At 47.5% G+C, this 23,770-nt stretch overlaps 1 long non-coding RNA gene across 2 annotated transcripts; it reads right to left on the bottom strand.

The window, feature by feature from the left end:
• Positions 1-4,175: 4,175 nt before the first annotated feature.
• On the bottom strand, positions 4,176-23,447 carry LOC125413622 (uncharacterized). Of its 2 annotated transcripts, XR_015003114.2 has the most exons (4): positions 23,137-23,447; positions 16,686-16,776; positions 14,745-15,639; positions 4,176-6,773 (listed from the first exon to the last, which is right to left on the bottom strand). It is a non-coding gene; the product is annotated as an uncharacterized LOC125413622 (long non-coding RNA). The 2 variants fall into 2 exon arrangements; XR_015003113.2 differs by lacking the exon at positions 4,176-6,773 and having other exon boundaries at positions 12,521-15,639.
• Positions 23,448-23,770: the final 323 nt, after the last annotated feature.

The following is a 23,770-nucleotide window of genomic DNA, read 5'->3' as shown; positions in this document are numbered from 1 at the left end:
GAAGTTAGTGACTGAGGCTCACGGAGGCTGCCCAAGTTGTCCAAGGCTACATAGCTATTCATCACTGCAGTTGGATATGAGCTTTATGTCAGGGTCCTCATTACTCCGAACACACAAAACTCAGGGCTCATGCTGTATGGACTGCAGACCTGGCACAGCGGTTACTAGGCAAAGTCAGTCATTTCTGTGGGACTGACAATATCAGCCTGTATCCAATCAAACTCTCCCAGAATAAGAGAAACCCACTTCCCTAAGGGCTTTTCATTGGCACTGATGCCATCTAAGTAAACAACATGGGCTTCGTGTGCAATACACAACTTCAACCTCTAACGTGTTGCTTCTTTGTGCATTCATGCTATTCAGACTGACCTAGAACCTTCCAGTGATCAAGCTCCAGTGCATGCTTCAAGGACTCTGTTCCGCATGCCTCTAAGTGACACAGTAAGTGACCGTAAGCCACTTGTTTCATCTTCCGTCACCTAAAATCTGGGGACCTCTCCTCCCACTTTACAAGCCAGCCACTCTATATGATCCTCTTTCCCACCATGGTGACTTTTCTCACTTCTCCTTGCCCAGGTTCCTGCCTGGGCTTTGGATTGAGTGGCAAGCAGACCACCACTCTGCCAGGTATTAACTTTGGAAATACAGGCAAGTGACTTGGCCTCCCCAGGTTGAGTTTGTTTTTATGACCACAAGAGGTTGGTATCACAGATAAATGAAAAAGCATGCATGACACTGTGTGTACCAGAGCAGGCACCCAACACAGCGAGTTCTTGTTTCCTTCAGTACATGTCTTAGAGGCATGCAGAGAGGATTAAGGGAATTTGTGGAGTGTCTCACACAGTTCCTGACTCCAGCAGATACAGTAAACAGAGCTTCCCTCTCTATCCCCTTAGCCTCTTCTTTCATTTTAGGTTATGTTTTAGAGGGATTTGGTGAAACCGTCTGCCAAGGAATGATAGCCAATCTCGAACAATAAAGGTGGAGCAGGGCGCAGGGTATGTCAAGGCTAAGCCATGGGCTCCTCCTAGCTGGGTTTCTGTGCTTCTGGGTTCTTGCTAGCTCTAAGACAGCCAGGCCCTAAGCATTTACCAACTGGGCCACCAGTCCATTTTCCCCCTCTGCCTGTCCTTCCCAAATGTGCTTCCACTGCCACACTACTCTTTAACAGAGGTCCATGCTGTCGACTCAATAATCTTTACCCCTGCTAAAAGTAAAACTCAGGCAGCACAAGCCCTGAGAGAGGGAGCTGAGGGTTAGAAGTCAAGTTCCCCACTTCCCGGCATGGTGAAGAGAGCCCAGCGAGAGTTGTAGGGTTGGGAGGACCCAGGAGATGTTCTAGGAAGCCAGTGTGGAGGCTTAGCCCTTCCCATGGTGCTGGCTCTGTCCCAAGGCTTGCTTCTGTCTCCCTGCAGACAGCGCTGACAAAAGGCCTTTCTGGTTTTGTCCAGCTCCTTCACAACATCAAACCATTGACTGATACCAAAATGGGCACCTCATTTGGGCTGTCGTCATTTTTCAATTTTCCAAGTGGCTGCCTCTAGCGTGGTACGTTACACAGGAAAACAGTTGCTGCTTCTGCCCTGCTGTCAAACAGCCCATGAGCCCCAGGGTTATCATCACCCAGTTCCAGGCTCTCACAGTGAGATCTGTGGTATGGTTATCAGCCTTCTTCTGGGAGGAGCTAACCGAAGCTGCTGAGGACATGGGGCTGGGAACCCAAGGGCGTGGGGTCTGAACCCTGCTCTGGCATGCAGCTGTGGCATCTGCAATGCCTTCTCTCTCTGACTGCATTTGTATTTTATTATCTTATTTCATTATGGTTGCATCAATATAGTATATTCTCTGTAGACAAATACAGGCCACAGTACTTGCGTGGGAGTCAGAGTAAGACTTTTTAGGATTCCATTCTCTCCTTCCCAAGTTGGGACCTGGGGATTGAACTCAGATTGTCAAGGCCTTCACGCCAAGCCCTGTCACCCATTAAGCTATCTCACATGCCTTCTAACTACATTTTGCCAGCTGTAAAGTAAGGTTTATAAATCAGGGGCCTGGGAAGCCCAGTCCAATGTGAGCAGCAGTCGGCTTGACGTCGGATTATCCCAGTCTTCCCATGGTACAGTATAGAGTGGTCTTGGGAGAGATCCACACAGTGAGGTCATGGCTTGGACACCCAGCTCCTGTCCTCTGTCTGCCACCCACTCCTTAGGACTTAAATTTTCTAGGAATGGAGAAAAGGTGGTAGGCGCCAGAGAGCTTAGCGCCTCCAGCCCAAGCCTCCACTATCGCTCTGTCAAAGGAGGGTAATAACAGCTTGTGTCCCAGGGTTACCCATAGCCAGAATTTAATGTGCACACCCATGCAGAGCACTTAGCCCAGCATCAGGCATGTTAGTGCATGGGGCTATTGGCAGAGGCAAGTGACAATTAAGCCACTTTTATCTCTGAAATCACCTGCTGCTGCAACCCTAGGCTGTCCTTCCTCCGCCTTTTCTGCACTCGCTGTGACACCCCTACCCTATTCTACCCATGCTGTTACGTATTCTCCATCCTTCTAGAATCTTTACATTTTAACCAGCTGGGCTATCAAAGCATATACTATAATAATGCATAAACCGCAACAGGGACTAAACGGTATTGGTATAACTATAGTAACAACAAACTCCTTACCTTCCAGGGCAATGTGTGGAACCTATAGAGAGCTATCAAAGGTTCCCACACTCAAAACTCTGCCCCTGGTTGAAACTGGTCCAGCCCAACTTGTCAGCTTCATGCTGGGCATTTTTTTCCCAACAGCAGTCGGAATCGACACAGATCTGTCTTCAATCTTGTTCGCAGTCCAGGATTGGTGGGGGACAGCCCCAAGCAAAGCAGATGCTCAGACTGCAATGAGACTCAGCAGGGTAGGAGGCTCCATCACCCACAGCTGGTGTTAGCAGATTAGAAGAACTTGCTTCCTCGCATTAGGAGGTAGAGGAATAACCCACAGCAGAGGGAAGCAGAGAGAGAGAGAGAAAAAAAAATCCTGGGACTGAGGAGCCTGACTTATTTGGGAATAGAAAAAAATAGCCATCTAAGAACAAACTGAGTTGATTTGGCCACGCCATCCTAGGAAGCCCAGTAGACTTTAAGTTCCAGGCAAGTGTCTGTGAGGAAAGTTGGCAGGCAACAGGCAGAATCCTAGGGTGTCTAGAGAGAACACTGGGTATCAGGTGCAAGTATGGTACAGGGTAGACACTGAGCCTCTGCTGTACAAGGACAAGAACCCAGGGGAGGTGAGCAGCGTGGGAGACAAATGGCACATCCAAAGGAGGGGGAATGACCAAGTCTGACTGGTCCACACCCATGGGGAGCAAAGGGAATTACTACAAGACAGACAAGCCTTGGCCCCTGCCACCATCGGTGCTTCCCCACGGGGATGGGGAGAGCCACTTTTCTATTTAGACACAGTCCCTCCCGACAGGCAGGTCTGGATGTTGACAGTGACAGAACAGAGACTCTGACATCTCAGACACAGGGTCTTCTCCTGGGCCTCCCAGGTTACAGGAGGCAGTGCTAATCAAGAGGATTAAGATCACACCTGTGGCTTACAATGCACAAGCTGCTCTTGGTGGTGTTGGTTTTGCATTCTGAAGCCTTGTGGAAAGGAGCAGAAAGAAGGCCCACTGAATAACAGATTCTTACCATAGTTTGCAGGACACCCATCTTTCTCCTCCTGGACCACTGCCCCCTCCCCCCAACTGAGTCCTAATTCCACCCAGGGCTGGGTTGGGAGGGAGACAGATCTTGCTGTGACTCTAGACCTCAAGCTCCTGTCTGGGGTGAAACACCCCATACTCTCACCTCCCCCAAAGCAGAAGGGCTCCTGGACCCTCATCCCTGTTCCCTGCTAGGGACCACCAGCAGTTTCAAGGTCAAGAAGGGCGTCAGGCAAAAGCGAAGTGCTCCCAACTGCAGTTGAGCCAGAGTCCAGGTTCCTCCTTTGCTCCTCCCCAGCACGATCTGTACCTCTGGGAGCTGGGAGTGAAGCGGCTCCCGCTCTGCGGCCACACTCACACATCCAGGAAATGGACCATGATACACGGAATATTACATTTTAATGGTCTGCCGCATCAGAGTCAGAATGAAGACTCATTCCTATGGTGTCCATGGATTAACTCCTTCTCATCTGGTCCCTGACAGAGCCTTCTGGGCAAATGAATGGGGAAGGTAAGTTCAGGGCTTGGGGGAGGCAGACGGTTGTTGAGAGAGTGAGGGGCTGACATCTGTGGCTGGGATTTTGTCAGCGTACAAGAATGACCCAGTCTTTTTCTCAGCCCCAACTCGTTTCCTCCCTGAGCTCCCTAAACTGCCAGGAAGTCATCCTCACACCCATTCACTGCAGCACCTGCCACACTAGCTAAGATGTGGAATCAGCCTATGTGGCCATCAACAGACGAGAGAATGAAGAAACATGTTTATAAACACACGGAGTATTACTCAGATATCAAAAGAATGAGGTTCTGTCATCTGCCATAAAATGGAAGCAACTGGAGATAATCGTGTTGGGCCGGACACAGGGAGACGAGTCCTTCGTGTACTCTCTCACAAATGGAAGTTAAAGAGTACTCGTGGAAAGTAGAATCGTGGTTAGAGAACTGGAGGGTCCCACATGCCTGGGTGGCTCCTCCTGGAGATAGCCAAAACAATGCAAGCACATCCCTAAATTCCTCATTCCCTCCTTGTCCAGTCTTAGCCATCCTCCTTTGCCACTTTTGTAGTCCCTAGTCTACTCTACCCAGTGTGTGAGGGAACTAAGTTAATACTGGGAGACCCTTGTCATTCTAAAGGAGGGTACCTCTTTGTCTTATTCTCAGGTACCCCCAGAAAAGAGTCTCAGTCAGGGTTCATGTTCCCTGGGAAGAGTGGACTAGGACCATAAGTTGACAAAGGACCATGTGACAGATCGCCAGATGTAAAAATCTAGGCATGGAGTTTGAGGACTGAGTCTTGTTAGACACCCAAATCTTGGAGCTGGGCACTGGCTTAGACTGGCTGTAGGAAGAGGAAGTCTATAAGCCTATACCCAGGCTAAGGAGAGAGCTCTTCCTTCTATACTGGACTATTGCCCACTCATGGTTGAGCAGCTAGGTTCAAGTGCGGTGGACATTTCCTAGATGTGACCAGACGGAACAAGGTTATCATCTGGACACTGACTTGCTGCTATACTGCCTCATGAGAACTGGTCACCATGGATTAGGGAATTTTGCAAGATGCTTGCTAAACAAAGCCTGTGTTTATTGCTTTATATTCGTTTTATCAACATATATTAATGATGTCCAGTGTGTGGACCTGATACATGCATATAGTATGCACTAATTGAATCCGATCACTTTTTAGCATCCCCATCCTTATTGGTGAGGAACTGAGGTTTCCTGCCAAAGCTACCACTCATTTGCCAGCTACGTGGGTGAGCTCCCTGGGAAGAGGATCCACCAGCAGCATCCATTCTGTGCCCAACTCTGAGCAGAGATTGTCTAGGAAAGTAGAGATGAACGAAGTCAGACTTGACCCCTGATGTCAAGGTAATGTCTACTCAGGGCACTGTCAACTGGGGTCAGTCTAACTGGTGGCCTAAAGTTAATTACCTAGACAAGGTAGATCTTTGTGTCTAAATAAACATATTGAGTCCAGAGATAAATAATTTCTCACTATCTTTTAATATCCTCTATTTATTCTTTGACAATTTCATACATACCTACATGCATCTTGATCCTATCAGCCCCCACACCTCCTAACACATCTCGTTCCCACCTTCATTTCTTGCTCTCCCTTCTCCTCCTCCCCTCTCCTTCCCTCTCTTAACTCTTTGACTCCAGTTACTGTGTCTGCTGGAATGTTGACTGATCTTGGATTGATCTTGTGCAGCTTTCTGCAGGTGACTCTAACTGCAGTGAGTTTGAGTGTGAAGGCGATGCACATCTGGAACACAGCATCTCACAGCACTCCTCCCCATCCTCTGGCTCTAACATCCTTTCTGCCCCCTCTTACCTGATGCTCCCTGTCCCTTGGAAGGGGGAAGGCATAGATGTGGTCCATTTAGGGCTGAGTCCTCAATAGTCACTTGTTCTCCAGAATCTCCACACTAACAGTTGCCCCTACAAGAGCTTTTCTGGCTAAGACTGGGAGTAGCACAGAGCTATTAGTACAAGCATTAATGCTTAGAAGGCAATTTAACAGCATATCCACTTACCAAAACAACCATAGTAGATTCTCTAGGACCTGTGACTGCCAGAGACACGCCTACAGTCTAGGCGTGAATTGTCTATTGTGGAGCAGGCCTCAAATCCAAACAGAAGAACAGTTGGTTACCCCCGTAAGCTCCACGCCACTATTGCAACAGTAGAGCTTCTTACCTAGCAGGAGATTATTGCAGCATTTCGTGTTCATTGCTAGGTAATACTTTGATAACATCACTCTCAGCAGTCTCCTTAGGACCTTCTGGAATATGGAAGCTCTCCATTCAGGAAGGAGTTCACAGCTCAGCTCTATCTCCATTTCTCTATGTTCTCCAGCCAAAGTATGTGGTGTCTTCAACAATAGTCTCTAGTTATGGCGGGCAACCAAGAGCAAGTGTGAGATCCTGTGCTGTTTTAGGGGCCTCTAGGTCCTCAGTCTAGATCTCTTACGTCACTTCACCAGCTCAGTGACACACACACACTTCTTCTATCTTCTTGCTCAGTTGTTTTTAAAGTGACACTTCTACTTCCTAGTCCACAGTCAGCTGCTTGAGTTCTAGCCAGAAGGAGATGAGAAGGAACAAATTGGGACACGTCTTCCTCCATTATGGCCATTCTAAGGGCTGCTCCTGCCCCTTCTGCTTCTACCCCTTCTACTTACTCTTGCTAGAACTTAGTCATTCAACCTGATTTGATTTTTGTTTATTTGCTCATCACGCAATGGGGGCTAAAACCTAGAGGCTCACACATGCCAGGAAAGTACTCTACCCCTGGGCTATACCCTAAGACCATTTTTCAGTCCCTTTGAGAGACAGGGTCTCATTATCTTAAGTTGCCTAGACTAACCCTAACCTTGAACTCATTCTTTTTTTTTTTTAGGATTTATTTATTTACTATGTATACAGTGTTTTGCTGGCATGCGTGTTTGCATGCCAGAAGAGGGAGCCTGATCTCACTACAGATGGTTATATGTGGTTCCTGAGATTTGAACTCAGGACCTCTGGAAGAGCAGCCAGTGCTATTAACCTCTGAACCATTTCTCCAGACAGACTTTGAACTTAGAGTCTCCTGCTTAGCCTCCAGAGTAGCTAGGATTACAGGTGTGAGTCACCAAGCTTGGCATCAACCTGATTTCATTCATGGCCGTCTTGAGCTGAGGCAAGACTTGGGTTCCAGTATATATCTGGGGAGATTCAAACATCCGTGTGGAACTAAGTGTCATCCCCAAGGCCCACCGGAGTCCTCAAATTGCTCAGACCAGAGATACAGCCAGCGGGTCTCTCTGCTGTGCCCAGCAGCTGACCAAGGTGCCCAGTGAGCTCTTTCTACACATTTCACCTAAAGCAGACTCCACTATTGTCCCCTAACCTAGCTTTGTTTCTTAGTTGCTTACATCTTCATTCCCTATCTCTCCCCTGGGAGTCTTTGAGAGTTGAGACTTTGTCTAGCTGGTTCGTCTTTGAATTCACAACTCCTGAATATTTGCTGAGGAAGTGAAAGGCCTAGCCAAGTATGGGCCCTTTGACTCTTCACCGTGGTCAATAATGAGTTCACACACATGCTCCTGATTAGAAAACCCTCTGTTAAAATGTGGACATGTCTCAGGCCTAAGCTGAGATCATCTGTAAACCCTTTACTCAAAGCTGTGTGCAAAAACGCAAGGTCTGTTTAACACCTGCTTCTACACAGCAATCAGCCAGGCTCATGAGGAATTGGGCCATCTCATCAGCCATACAGGAAAATGGCAGATGTTCTAAAGAAGGAACCAGACAGACACAGAAGAGGCAAGCATTTTTTACAGCTCTTTGACCCTCCCCTGAGAGCCAGAATTTGCATCGTCTCATACCTACAGCCCCAGAAGAGAGGCACATGCCATCAATCACGGAATCAATGTGACTGTCAGGCCACGTCCTGTTGCCTTCTGATCAAGATGTAGCACCGTGTCTGCCTGCGCACCGCCATGCTCCCTGCCATGATGATAATGGACAGCATGCAGGCAGACATGGCACTAGAGAAGGAACTGAATTTTTACGTCTTGACCCTCAGGCAGCAGAAGAAGACTCCCCCAGACTCGGTGTGGTTTGAGCAGATGAGACCTCAAAGCCCACCCCCATAATGATATACTTCCTCCAACAAGGCCACACCTAATCCAACAAAGCCAGACCTGCTAATAGTGCTACTCCCGATAGGTCAAGCATTCAGACACGTGAGTCTATGAGGACCACACCTACTAAAACCATTTTAAGTATTCAGAGCAAAGGTCATAACCAACACAGAAATCAAGAGGACATCAAAGACAGCTAGAGAGGAGACAGCAGTAGGGAAGGAAAGCATGAATGCCAACTGGACCTCATGTTGGAGGCCATGGGAGCATCGGAAGGTTCTTGGTGGGAAAGGAGCAGATGCACAGTTGTGTCTTGGGAAATTCATTTGTGTTTTATAAAAACCCGAAGCAAAGAACAGCCTGGAAGGCAGAAAGTGCACTGAAAGATCACTGCCATCCGTAGCCAGACATCACTGAGGCTTGGAAGGAAGAGGCATTCTGAGGTGGCACTGTATCCTTTGGTCACAGGCCCCGAGAGTCGCTAGAGATGTTACCACCATTCTCAGCCTCAGTGCTGGGAAAAGAGGTGGGGTGGACACAGCAGAGAGAGAAGCCTTGAGGGGAGATAAGAAACCAGGGTGTGCACAAGGGAGCCACCATCCATGTGAGTGACCATCTCAGGGTCCCCCCATTTCACCTTCGCACCCTGAGGATTTTAGGCTCCTCAGTCCCATTCTCTCACACGGGAACGTCTCAAATTCAATCCGTGGCGAAAACAAAGAATAGAGGAGGGACCACTTTTCCCTCCTTTCCCACCCCTCACCTCTACTGTTTCCTTCTGGTCGTGATTTGAATTAATAAATGGTACCAAGGTCAAACATTTCCCTCAGGAGCTTCGTTTCTGGTGAAGTTCCCCTCAGAGCACCCTCTTACACTCCTTTCCCACGGCTGCCCTCATGTCAGACCTTCTTCACGCCAAGCTCCCTCTTGAGTCCCCGCGTTCCCCGACATTGTCTACACAGGGCCACTGATCCTGAGCCTCCCTAGCCGCTCTTTCCAATACTAGTTCCTTTCCAGAGACGATGTTCTGTTTTTTTTTTTTTTTTAAAGGATGCTGGTAGGACTAACGCCATGGGGGAAGGGCTCCTGAAACCAAGGTGGCCCCACGGGACCTCCATTCTTCTCAGACGCTGTGAGGAGCCATGCGATGCAGCTGCCATACCTAATTGCCTGTGTTTCTCCTCACATAAAACACGGTGGTTTAATGCGATGTTCATTTCTCTGGAAGTCTTGTGTGGGCTGAGGAAGCAGCTGTACCGTGTGCAGACCTGCTGTGGAGAATAGCAATGAGGACCCGAGGCCCAGTGGAGGCTCCATTAGGCATGCGTCAGGGAGCAAGCGTTCCACAGGTCAGTGCAGGTGGTTGCTATGGCCAGGCCTCACACAGGAGTCCCAGAGAGGCCGGGGATCCCCTGAAACACAAGTATATTGCTTTGGGCCACTTTGGGTGGTGAAAATTTTTCCTCAAATAGGAAAACTGTTCTGAATGAGGCAACTCCTTCCCCCAGTTCTGAAGCTCTTTGGATTTGTTTGAATGGGTGGTGTTGGGGCTGCAAAATAAATCAGCATATGAAAATAAATACAATTTCCTATTGGAGCTCCTAAATAAGGCTCTTCTCAAGCTACCGTATAGATTAGAAGAAAGGCTCCATTTGGAAGTACATCTTTTCCCTCCTCCTTCTGAATCTTGCACTTGCCATAGGTGAGGTGGAAGAAAATGAGATGTTTGCGACAGTCAGAGAGACAAGTTTCTGATCCTGAGAAGCCTTTCTTAGCACAAATGCAAGACAGCGGCCTGGAAGCAACCCAGGAAGCCTGTTTAAAGGGATCTTCCCTCTCCAGCTGCTAAAAGCTCCGCAGTGGCCCTAATAACAGGAATCCCCACACACAGAAGAAGCTGCACAGTGACTCCCCCAACCCAGCCTGCAGGCCTGGCCAGGAAATGGCTTCTCTAGGATGCCACTGAGTAAATGAGAACAGGTATATCCCCCACCTCCCACCCGGTGGAGCACCCTGAACCTGTAGGAACAGCTAGCTTCTGGTGCTTCTTTTGTTTTTAATTAAGAAACATTTCTACCATAGAGGACTGTAGAGGAAAATAATAAAACTGTCTACTTAAATTAATCTTTCGCTATATTTGCTTCAGCTGATTTAAAACTGGGCCAAACCAGCCCTTTTCCACGTCTCCCCTCGCCCCTGCTCTGACCTGTCACTCATATCCTAGACTTCAGTCTGTTTACTATAAACCTAGGAATCCATAAGCTCTGCAGATCACTGTGCTGTTGCAATTTTAAAAGCTCATTTACATGACAGTCATTCTATATGAAGTCTCCTAAAACTAATTTTTTTTTCACTCAGAATTATATTTTGGAAGAAACAACATGCCATGACCTTAACTAAAGAGACTCCTCACCATAAAAACGTCGATTCCACCTAACTTAATTTACAGATTGAATGCAGCTCCAGCTTTTAAAACACAATCAGGTTTTCTCCCCTGGAGCTAGGCAAAGCTGACTATGAAGTTTACTTGAAAGAAAAAAATAAGGCTGGACAGTGGCGGTGCACCCCTTAATCCCAGCACTTGGGAGGCAGAGGCGGGTGAATCCCTGTGAGTTCAAGGCTAGCCTAGTCTACAAGAGTGAGTTCCAGGACAGCTAGGACTGTTACACAGGGAAACCCTGTCTCAAAATACCAAAAAATAAAATAAAATAAAAAAGCAAACCTAGTCAGGGGATCCCCAAAGCAAAGAGCCATTGTAGGGGGGGGCACCACCAGAAGTCACACATACTGGAGAGCCTGTAAGTAGGAGTTTGGTATTGGCACAGGAATAAAGAGATAGGCCAAGGGAACCGATAGAAAATCCAGAAATAGGTCCATCTGCATCTGGAGAGTTATTGTATGAGAAAGGTGACCTCATAAATCTGTGTGCAGAGACTTAAAAAACAAACAACAAATAAGTGGTATTGTGATAACTGGATAGCCACACGGGAAGAGTCAACCCTGGAATTCACAGCACATATAGAATAAGATTCAAAATAGCTCAGACCTTTACTTGGGAAAACTAAAATCATATGGATACTAAAGAAAGCCTGGGAAGAAAGCTTATAGATACCATGAGCATAGAAAAATTCTTCTTAAGCAGAAACAATAAGGGAGAAGGCTATGACCTCCAAATGCATCAAAACAAAAACATTTCTGCAAGGCAAAAGCACTCCGGGCAAAACACCAAGACAAATCACACCTGGGCAGAGACCTCCGGGCTTCAGTCCCAAGACAACTATCACAGACAGCCCAGCCTGTCCTTAACCAGGGCCCTGTGCTTTTCTAGACAGGCCGCTGTAGTTGTCTCTCTATGTGGGGCTCTTGGATTCCAGTTTCCCATGGTAGGAATCTGGTTCCAACTCTGCAGCCATATTGGGAAATTGTTTAAACTTTATCTCAGAGTTCTTATCTACAATGAAAAAAAAGGCAAGATCCACCTCTTATGTTGTAAGGAAAAATAATGAGTTCATCCGTCTAAAATGCTTAAAATACACAAAGCCTAGACGATTCTCGCGCTTCAGTTAATAGCAACTCTTGGGGGATTTTTTGTGTTTGTTTTTCATGAGAAAGGATCTCAATATGTAACTCAAGCAAGGTCCTTCTGCCTCCTCTCCGGAGTTCTGGGACGAAAGGCACAGCTCACCACATCTCGGTTCCTCCTACTTCTTGAGGTCCATGGTTTCCCATAAAAGTCAAAGTCATAGCAGCAAACTGGCTGCTTGCAAGTCTTTACTGCAAGTAGGAAGCCCACCCACTCGCTGGTTAAGAAGCAAATCTGTTTTTCTTCTTCATCCCTTCTTCCCATTTCCTGACAGGAAATAAACTCCCAATTTAATTGTCACTGTCACCAAAGTGAGCCTTAATGACAATGAGCCTTTTGAAAGTAAGTTCTTTCCATTATCTATTTTTGCTTTCTCTCTCTTTTTAATTCCTGCACCTTGCCATAATCTGTTCTATTAGTTTCTTCTTCTTTTAAACCTAACTGTGTGTCTGTATGTGAGTGTGTGTCAGGTGTATACATGCCTGTCCATGGAGGCTAGAAGGTGTTGAATCCCCTGAAGCTGAAGTTACAGGCAGTTGGGAACCACCTGCCATGGTTGTTGGGAACTGAGCTCAGGTCCTCCAGGAAAGCAACAAATGGGCCATTTCTCCATCCCTTGTTAGTTTTTAGGTCATAGAATCTCTTTTATTTATTTTTGCCAAATTCATACATAAAAATATATGGTAATAAATATTATATTATTATAATATATTTATATTATATTATAAAAATATATGGTAATATATGGTAAAAATATTTTATTACATTTACTTTTGTATTTAGTGTGTGTGTATGCACACTTGCCTGTGCATACAGACATTCTAGGGAACTCATGTGGAGGTCAGAGGACAGCTTGCTGGAATCAGTTCTCTCCTTCCACCATGTAGGCCCGTGAATGGAACTGACTTGGCAAGAAGTGTCTTTGCTTGCTGAGACATCTTACTGGCTTTAAACAATGTATCTTAATATCTATTTTATTAGTTTTAATAATGAATCTGGTTTTGTCTATTATCCTCCTAATTACTTCTGCCCTTATCATTTTTCCCTACTTTTCTTTTATTATTATTATTATTATTATTATTATTATTATTATTATTTGGTTTTTTGAGACAGGGTTTCTCTGTGTTAACAGCCCTAGCTGCCTGGAGCTTGCTTTGTAGACCAGGCTGGCCTTGCACAGAGATTGTCCTGCCTCTGCTTTTTGAGTGCTGGGATTTCAGGCATGCACCACCACCACCTGACTTCCCCTACTTTTCTTGAAGTTGTTTTATTTTGTTATTATTTTACCCTTTTGGGACGTGTTGGTATTTTCTGTTTAGTTGGCTGGTAGACTGATTGTCTTTGAGAAAAGAAGGAAACTAAGTGATCGCAAGTCTAACTCATGAAGGTAAAGCCAGGCGTGGTGACATGTGTTTGTGATCCCAAAACTGAGGGAAGAGCTCACTGCATATCCCAGGCTGTCCTCGAACTCAAGACCTTGCCTCAGTTTGGGATTGCATGCGTGTCACTACTCCTGACTTTCCCCTTCTGAATTAGACTCGAGACCACTCGTCTTCCTTCTCTTCTAGCCTTTACATTTAAGGCTGGACAACACTTCAGTCTGCTTCTTTTAGCTGCGTCCCACACGTGCTGACGGATTATGACAGCCAGAACTACCATTTACTGACGCCCACCGCTCTCCTACCCGCAGAAACAATACATTTCTTCATTCCCATCCAGTCTGGCTGCCTGGAAATGTGAACAGAAGTGATAAATGGCATTCTGCAGTGATTTGAGGCTCCCCACAGCTCTCCTTAGCAGTTGCAGCGATTGGGGACTTTCCAGATTGGCGAGGCTCAGTCAGCCTTGCTCTCTAAGTAAAGATGACATGAAGCTGAATGTCTTCCTGTTGGTGACAGACGTGTAACAGAAGGGGAGGACAGATAGTGAGGTGGGACACACCTGTAACCCAAGCACCACTCAGGAGGCTTAGACAGGAGGGTTGTGAGTTAGAGAACAGGCCAGGCTATATGACCAGACCTTGATCCAAAGAAGGAAGAGCAAGTGCAGGTGGAGGAGGAAGAGGAGGGAGAGCAGGTGGAGGAGGAAGAGGAGGGAGAGCAGGTGGAGAAGAGGAGGGAGAGCAGGTGGAGGAGGAAGAGGAGGGAGAGCAGGTGGAGGAGGAGGAAGAGGAGGGAGAACAGGTGGAGGAGGAGGAAGAGGAGGGAGAGCAGGTAGAGGAGGAGAAAGAGGAGGGAGAGCAGGTAGAGGAGGAGGAAGAGGAGGGAGAGCAGGTAGAGGAGGAGGAAGAGGAGGGAGAGCAGGTGGAGGAGGAGGAAGAGGAGGGAGAACAGGTGGAGGAGGAGGAAGAGGAGGGAGAACAGGTGGAGGAGGAGGAAGAGGAGGGAGAACAGGTGGAGGAGGAGGAAGAGGAGGGAGAACAGGTGGAGGAGGAGGAAGAGGAGGGAGAACAGGTGGAGGAGGAGGAAGAGGAGGGAGAACAGGTGGAGAAGGAAGAGGAGGGAGAGCAGGTGGAGGAGGAGGAAGGGGAAGAACAGGAGGAGGAAGACAAGGGACAAAAACCCTTTGGTGAGTGGGCACACCACTAAGACTTAGGGGCTGTTTCTTCTCTCAAAATTTCCTAGTTTACTCTGGCTGACACATCTAATTGTTGTTATTGGTGTCAGGCTTCAGTGCTTTCTAATTTCTTTGGGGATGTGTGAATGGTCTAGTAGTTGTTTGTTTTTTACAATTAATTGCAAGCTTGAAATGGCAGTGTTCTCTAATTGTCACATCTGGCACCTGCCAGTTTTATGATCAACCTGGGTTAGCATGTGGACACTTCCTTGCATTGTTATTACCTTTTCTTTCTCTTGGTTGACCATGGCTGAAAGAAGTATGCTGCACTCTTTTGTGGGTTTCTCGGTTTTTCTTTGTGCTCTCAAGGCAGGCTTGCTGAGTACCGAGTGCTCCTCTGGCTTCAAGTCTCAGTTCTCTAGGGAAGAGTAGGCATGGAGGATTAGTGGCTTAAATCTGCCTTTTCCAGTCTTGGGCTCTTTGATTGTTTTAAGAAAACTGGGAGTCTTCTTCTTCTTCTTCTTCTTCTTCCTCTTCCTCTTCCTCTTCTTCTGATATGTGTGTGCACACGCATGTGTGGCTATCTTTGTTATTGTTAGTTTTATTTTTCTTGTTTTTCAAGATAGGGTTTCTCTATGTGGCCCTGGCTGTACTTGAATTCACTCTGTAGACCAGGATGGCCTTAAACTCAGAGATCCACCTGCCTCTGCCTCTTGAGTCCTAGGAATAAAGGCATGCACCACCGCTCCAGACTAAGGGGTCTTCTCTTTAACATGTGGGTCATCCTTATTCCCTGAAATCATGAAAATCCACATGAGTTTTGTTGACCTTCATTTTTGAGTAAAAAAACACAAGAGTTCCTAGTCCGCTGTAGATATGAGACACAGCGAGATGGAAGACACACTTTGAATTTGGACTGTGTGGTACCGGCATGGAGCTAGGAGGATAGATCTGCTTGCAGGAAACTCTATTGTCCAGATCATGTCCTAGCTTGAGCATCTTACTGAGACTTCCTTGGCATGGAGGTGTTCTCACTGCGTCCCTGATAGGCCAACACTGAGAATGGGAAGATGCCAAGAAGATCCTTGCCTGGGGGCAGGAACAGTCTTCTTCCAGAGTCTGACAGGCTGGATGCTCATGCAGGTCACATTGTCCTCAGAGAGATAGTGACTGTGACAACTGTTGGCAATAGAAAGAGAAAGATAGAATTAGGGATGGGCCCATGCAGAAAACTGTGTTTCCAAGACAGATTAGAGCCAGTCATAAAAGCAGTTTGAGGAAACTTTAAATTCTGTCCTGAGAAGGCTACACTTAAGCCTAAAAGAAATGGGGTGCTGTTAGAAGTTTTGGCAGAAGGGGCTCACAGTAAGAAATAAATCTGGTTGTGTCCATAGATTAAAATGTGCCAAGAATTTGACATGGGGTGTTGGATGCTTATGACTATCAAAAACAAAGAGACCAGACTCCCTGTCTCAGTGGGCTTGAGAAAGGAGAAGGAAAACTACAAGTGCCAGCCACGTGACAAGTGCCACAGCCAGGACCACAGTGTTGCCAGCTCTAACATCCTGTGCATTGCTTACTAAGCACCTTCGCCTTGAAACTGTGTGCAGAGCACATTATTATTCATATTTTATAGATGAGAGAGCTGAGGCAGGAAGAATTTAGCATCGTTTCCTGCATTCAGCAAGTCAATAGGAGAGTGGTATCTGGGATAGAAAACCCGTTTAGCAATCTCTTGCTGTGTGATCCCAGAAATCTTGCCCCTCTGTACATATCCATTGGTGAAGGTCAAGTCAAAATAGTTCATGCAAGCACCAGGAACATAGGAGGCTCTTGATGATTGTTTTAACTGTCATTACTGCTGTTGTTGTATTCAGAGTATGTGTGCCAGAAATAATGGCACCCAAAGCCAAGGTTGGAACTCTAAGATCACAAAGGCCTAAGGCCCTCTCCTCTGAGTCAACATCCTCCCAGTGAATGAACTATAATCCTTCCTGCTTCACCTCAGTCACCAATGATGAAGTTCAGAGGTCACTGGGTGCCAGGAGTCTTCTTTCTGTTCTCCAGAGAAGAGCTTGTAAAACCAAGTCTACCTTAACATTGAAATCCTGATTTGTCTTCAGCCAAAAGCACACAACTACTTCCATCCCAAGATGAAACCAGAGGCAAATCCTTCCACAGATTTCTTCTGGCTCTGCACAGAGAATAAAATGGGTACCACTTACATAGACACAGCACAGGCTCAGGATTGTGTTGGATGCCAACTCTCATCCTTCATCAGAGCTCCCTTCTGTTTAAGCTGATGCAAACTCCCTACTTGAAATAGAAATGATAAATTATTGACTATCATAGTGATTGATTTGCAGACTGTCTCCTGACCACCAAATTGCTCCAATTGTCTCCCAAAAGAAAATTCCATAAATCATTAGCACACACCCCGCACCAACATCCGTCACCTTAACGATACCGCAATTGCTCTTTGACACTAATTACCTTTTCTGACTAATTTTCAATGTGGTATTTTGCTAATGGCTGAGACTCAATGCAAAAAGCCCCATTTTCCCTAAGCCTCCCATAGCCTATGGACTTTCACACCCACGTGGTGATTATTAACGGTGCGTCGAGTCCAAACTGATGGTTCTGTGTTGCCTCCCTTTGAGCAGAGACTCTTATTCCAGGCTCCTTGACATAAACATCATTTTATCTGCAGAGTCCCCTAAACATGAAGAAACAGAGGTTGCGAAGATGAGTTTTGAACTTGGAGAGACAGTCATGAAAAGTGGTTTTCCATGGCTGGGTTGACAGGTGTCAGCTTGGCTCTCACACATACCCGGCTGTGTGTCATTCTTACAGCATCCTCCCATAGTCCTCCAGGGTAGTTAGGGCCTCATCCATGCTAGACAAGCATGCTATTTCTGAGCTACATCCCCAACCTTGGATTCTGGACCTCTCCCATACCTGCCATCCCACACCTATCATCTCACACCTGCCATCACACACCTGTCATCTCACACCTGCAGTCCCACACCTGCCGTCCCACACCTGCCATCTCACACCTGCCGTCCCACACCTGCCATCACACACCTGCCACCCCACACCTGCTGTCTCACACCTGCCATCTCACACCTGCCGTCACATACCTGCCATCTCACACCTGCATTGCAGGAGCATAACAGAAAACCTCTGCAGTGAGCATCCCCATGGCTGGGGCCAGCACAGGTGACACTTCTAATGAACAGAACCTGAGAGGAGTGGTGGGGCCGTCACCTCAGAGATTTAGTTACAGATGAAAGGGACGTAGATGAAGGTCACATGACAGAGTAGCTGGAGCAAGGAGACCAGCACTTGGCAGCAGGCAGGAAGGTGGTCTCTGCGGGCTCTCTCAAGTCCCTGTCAAAGAGAGCTCCTGAAAGTCATGGGTGTAGGAAGACCTTATTCGCTCTTCTGCAACTCCTAGGGTATCTGCTGTGTTCCCTGTCTCCCAATATGCCTCAGGACTGTGGTGTTGGTTTCTGACCTTGGCTTGAAGACCTGATAATCCAACATCGTCCTTCATCCGGCAGTTAGCTAGCAGTAGAACAATGAAGCCCCACCCTACAGTAGGGGGCAAGGCTGAAAAACAATAGTTTCCCATAGTGAAGAAGAACATTCAGGAAGAGCAAGAGTAGCTGGATTCTGCCTGTAGAAAATGCCTTGGGCGGGTGGAAGGGGGGTAAAAGGCATATTTGCACTTCCTTCTGTCTGGGCGAAATTTTGTTCTGGCAAGACCCAGAAGCATATTCTTTATGTCAGTGAGAATTCTCCGAAGGGACAGCCCACAGAAAGTGTCTACTGCTGGCTCTCTATATCTGGTGGCTCCACAGTGGTCGATAAGGCCAGGCATAGCTCAAAATTATTTTTCAAATGATGTCTGTACTGAATATGTACAGACGTTTTTTTCTCTTGTTGAATATTATTCTCTAGGTGACACAATGTAATAACTATTCACATTGTATCAGACATTAAAAGTAATCTAGAGACAATTTAAAGTATATGATATGTATCAGTCAGATTTCATCACGATAACAAAATATCTGGGATAATAAAAGGCTTATTTTGGCTAGCAGTTTTATATTGCCCAGGGAATCGGAGTGTGTCACAGCAGGAGCATGCGACAGAGGGGGGCTTTTCCCCTGCGGTGGCCAGAAAGCAAAGAGAAACAAATATCCTAAATGAAATTTTAGAAAGAAATAAAAAAGGAAGAAAGGACATGGCCAATTCTGGGTTTCAGCACCAGATGAATGAAAACCAAAAAAGAAATAAAAAATGAAAGCCATGACTGCTCCTAGGTACGGGTGGAGGAGAAAGTTTATTGTGGATAAAAGAGCAAGTGTAGTCAGAGGCAGGGGCATCTGGGAGAGTCCAGAGTGAACATGACCAGGCTGAGCTGAGCCATGTGAGAAGAGGGGGAGGGGCCAGGGGAGAGCCAGACCAAGAGGCCAGCAAGGTAAGGACAGGCAGCTCAATACCTGGGCTGGAGACGTTTTGGGTAGGGGGCAGGGTGTGCCAGTCAGGGAGACCCTGTAACAGGTAGGGACTGAGGAATGCTAGGAGAACCTGGTGGCCAGGTTCACTTTAATATGTTAAGTAGGCACCTCCACCATTTGCTAGGGTTTGAGACAGTGTTGGTTTTTTTTAAAGATTTATTTATTTATTATGTATCCAGTATTCTCAGTATTTTGTCTGAATGTATGTCTGTAGGCCAGAAGAGGGTGCCAGATCTCATTACAGATGGTTGTCAGCCACCATATGGTTGCTGGGAATTGAACTCAGGACCTTTGGAAGAGCAGGCAGTGCTCTTAATCACTGAGCTATCTCTCCAGCCCTGAGACAGTGTCTTGGCACCAAGTGTGTACCTTCAATGACGCAACTTTCTGTACTCAGCTCCCTCTCCTCCAGGTTCCATCTCCTCCCCGCTGCACTCTAGGCTGATGGCCAAGCCTTTAAGGCACGAGATTAAGCAATCACACGGGAAAGGGGAATACATGAGTTCCGAATAAATACTGTACCCTTATATGTAAGGCGTTCAAGCACCCATGGGGTTGGCAGCCTAAGAGCCATTCTGGATTCCACTCCTTGTGGACAATAGGAAAACAGCAACTCCGCTCTGGAGGCCAAGAGGTCCAAGACAGGCTGCCGCTGTCCACCAGCCTCTCTTTGCTGTCGCTCTCTCTGAGGTTGGAGGTCCTTGGAGTCGGAAGAGCCAATGGGTCAGGGCAAGAGGTAGACCGTGGTGGTAGAGCTGCAGGAGTCAGCCAGCAAAGGGTCACATCCTCCTCTGCCCTGTTGTTTCCCCCAGCACTTGAGCTGGTTGGATGAGGCCCACCACGCTGGGGAGGGGAGGCTTTTGAGACCACCCCTTCTGTTGTTCATCCAGACGTGCCCACAGACATGCCTGCGAAGAACATTCAGTCAAGTATCTGGGCATCCAGGTCAAACTGTCATAAAGCAAACTGTGACAGCCCTGGAGGCACAAAACATCTCAACAATGGTCCCCATTTCACAAGTGGAAAAACCTGAGGTCTGGAAAAAGGGACTCTTAGCGTCCTGACCAATACCTCCCCGGCACCAAGGGCCCTCACCTTCTTGAAGCTCTCATCTCCATCCAACCCTCTCCGTGTGCTCTCTGGTAAGTGCCTCACTTCCTGCAGACCACATCTCCTCTCCTTCCAGGTTAGGATAATATTGAAACAGCCTCCTGGACACCCATTACCACCCCGACCCCTCTACAGGTACATGGAGGATTTAATGAATGAGGTCCATCCCTGACAAGGCTCAGTGTGGTACCTGATGCGGAGGAGGTGTATGAATTAATGCTCGACGTTATGGAAGGATTGATGAAAAATTCCATGAAGAATGTCAAAAACACTACGGGGAGCCATGTTTGTAATTTATAAGACTCTCTAGCCCACAAATACCGCCAGTCTCTTCCCCTACAAAATCCATACAATTTTCTGAAAATTTCAAGATTGATGGCACCCTTGGTCAAAGCATCAGGCAAGGCAGCCATCAAAACCCAGCCAGAGTCATCTATTCCACCCTGTGTCGATAGTCTGCAGCAAGATGGAGATTTGTTGGCCAGGATCCTGGAAAGTCTGTAAAGCAGAGGAGGCTGGGCAGCCAGATTGGTTTAATTCTCTCTTTCCAAAGGGTTGTTATTCAGTGTATCCTTCCTTCTCACATCAAAGTAAATCACTGGCCACAGTTCCCAGCTGTAGATCCACAGATTAGCAGCCACCACGGACCGCCCAGCCTACTGCTAGCCCACACTAACTCACACCCAGGAATCAAGAGGCAAATGTGATTAGTCCTTGAGGCAGCTGCCTAACAAAGAAACCCATCCCTTCTATCCTCCTGAACACCTTGAGATCGGTCTCTATTAAAATCTGGGAGAAATGATGACTGCATGCCCCCACCCCCAGTCCCAGTTCGAGGTTGACGCTCATTAGCGGCTGAGACCAGTAGCAGGGCTGCCGGCTACGAGAGGAGACAGTGGCGGCTGTGAAATTAATGACGTTCTTCCTTGCCCTCCTGAGCCTGCATAATCTACAGCCACCGTGGGTCAACAGCTAGGAGCCTGGGGGGAGCGTTCTTACCATAAACACCCCAGGTATTCGGCTTAATAAAGTAACATGAGCTCCACATTTGATTAAGAAAATTGCAACTTAAAAATGCACTGGGAAGTAAAGCCAGGCGGAACTGGCTGCATCTCACAGGAGAGACCCGAGGCTCTGGAGGACCTTGCAGGGCCTCAGTGGTGATGCCATTGAGTGACTGGGCAGGGCTAGGTAGGAGTAAGGAGGGCAAGCACACCAGCTCACCATCTCCAGGGAACACACTCTCCTGTCACGTGTAACTGGGGGGCACATCTGAGTATTCCTGGTCCACACAGAGCCCCCAGGCTAAAGTCCACAGATAGGGTGGCAAGGAATGGCTCGTGCTGGTGATTTCAGGGAAGCTAGGCTTGACACATGAAGCCGCAAAGGCAATCCTAACAATAAGGGCCAAGAAGAAAATTCATTTGAAGGCCCAATTTTCACAGTGAAATAATATCCCTTGCCTTTTGTAAATCAATCCCTTACCTGACTTTCACAGCAGAGGTACAGTATGTCCATCTTTGGGTACTTTGTCAACATCAGGACCCAGGGTACATACATCCTCTCCAAAGCCCCGCGCAGACTCAGAGGATTTGCCATCGGAAGAACCTTGCCCTCTCCTTTCCTTCCTCTACCTAAGAGGCCAAGAGATCTCATCAGTCCATTGCCTAGACCCCGCTGCAGCAAGGGGCCATCATCCGTCAGAACCAGGACAGCAAGCGTCCTTTATTCTCCTTTCTCACTGGAACTCAAACCAGAAGCTGGAAGCACAACAGCTATTTTGAGGCCAGAAAGTGGCAAGTGTGTGTATGTGCACCTGTATACACATATACACCCCCCACACACACACCCAAACACACATACGTGTATCAACACAAAACAAAAACACAAACAGAGCAAACATACAAAATACATACGATTTGAGAGCTGGGGAGATGTCACCATGGGCAAAGCGTCTGCTGCTGAATTGGGAGTACTTGGCCTGGGCTCTGAACACAACTAGGGGCATCCTTAGCTCTCAGTAGCAGCCAGCACCAGCAAGAGTGACTGCTCCACACCCATGGCTCTCACAAGTGGCTATTTTTACACCTTTCCAACTCAGGCCTTGGGACCCTGGACACTAGGGTTTTAGCTCCTGGGCCTTGGTGTCAGGACCTTTGACTCTTAGGGCTTGGCAGTTCCCTGAACCAAGTTCAACACCAGGACCCACAGACCCCCTATCTTCAGTTCTTCATAGCCTTCTCTGTTTTCTGTTTCCCTTTGGCGTCTCTGTTCCTAGCCTCTCTCTAGAACGCTTCAGCCAGCCTCTTGCAATTTCTCCCACCACCCCCATGATTGCCCTTGCTGCCTCCACCGCCACTGCAGCACTGAGAGCTCCTCTTCATGTGACCAGTTCTGCCTCCTCTACTTACAAGAGAAATCTAAAGCTGTCAAGGGAAAGACCAGTTGGGAGGAAATGAAGGATTCACTATCCCACCCTTCCGCTGAGCCAGCATGGCTCCCCTATGGCCTGAGTGAGAAGGCCGAGGGTCAGCAAGGTCACCCGAGTTCACTGAGGCTTGTCCTGCTTAGAGCAGAGGCCGTGACTGCTCTGAGTGTGTCTGCAGTTGCTGAAGTGTCCTAGGAATGAGTCAACAGGATCCAGCCGCCAGCAAGGGGGAACTTCGGCAATGATCCCCCAACCAAAGTTGTCAGACGTAAAGAGAAGGTTTGTAAATTGGCTTTCCCTGGACGGTTCTAGTCATTCACAGAAAACAAATGCTTTCACGTGAGCTTCGCCAGAGCTCAAGACAGAACAGTTCCAATAGCGTTCAACCGTCCTTTATAGATTCAGCACTAGTGGCCCTGGGAGAGGTGGGAGTTTGCAGTAGTGACACAGCTAATGTCACAATCAAAAGAAAAGCGGGGGGAGAGGCTTCCTTGATACTAACAAGGGGCAGAAAGATGAGGACTGGAACCCAGAAGAGTTGAGTGAGTTGTCCAAGATCACACAGTTAACAAAGAACACTGACCAACAGTCTCTTGGTCAGTATCAACTTACCTAACTCTCCGCCCTTCGCAATCATTGTAGGCTTAGACTAGAGGGAAGGGATTCTAGCCCTCTCACAGCCAGGTCTCCACGGATCTAAGGGCTCTTTTGCTCAGAGTTCAAAGGATGAAGACAGGTTCTTCCCAGGAAAACATGTGGGCTCCTTGGCCCCCCGCTGACCCCCGCCCTACTCCACAGCAGAGCTTTCAGTAGCATCTTGGGAAATCCACGTGCGTTATGCAACCTCACCAGTCCCGAGCATGTTCTCCGCAACACGGCCTGTGTTCTTCGTGGGAAGCCGGCCCATTTCCTGCACTGCATTCCAACTGTGCTGTGTGGGAACTGGACAGTCCTCTGTCAGACCAGTCTGATCTAGCTGAGGTGGGCGGGCCAGAATGGAGATAGGTGATGACAGTTTATTGTGGCAGACTCTTCCTCCAGATGTGTAACTGGGGATAGGTGATAGTTTACCGTGGCAGACTCTTCCTCCAGATTTGTAACTGGGGATAGGTGATAGTTTACCATGGCAGAGTCTTAGTCCAGATATGTAACTGTGGATAGGTGATAGTTTACCGTGGCAGACTCTTCCTCCAGATGTGTAACTGGGGATAGGTGATAGTTTACCGTGGCAGATTCTTAGTCCAGA

The sequence above is a fragment of the Myodes glareolus genome, chromosome 7 (genome assembly GCF_982192425.1).
Source record: "Myodes glareolus chromosome 7, mMyoGla1.1, whole genome shotgun sequence".
In the NCBI taxonomy this organism is placed as follows: Eukaryota; Metazoa; Chordata; class Mammalia; order Rodentia; family Cricetidae; genus Myodes; species Myodes glareolus.
Note: the sequence above shows the minus strand (reverse complement) of the source record. Positions and strands in the feature narration are given on the sequence as shown.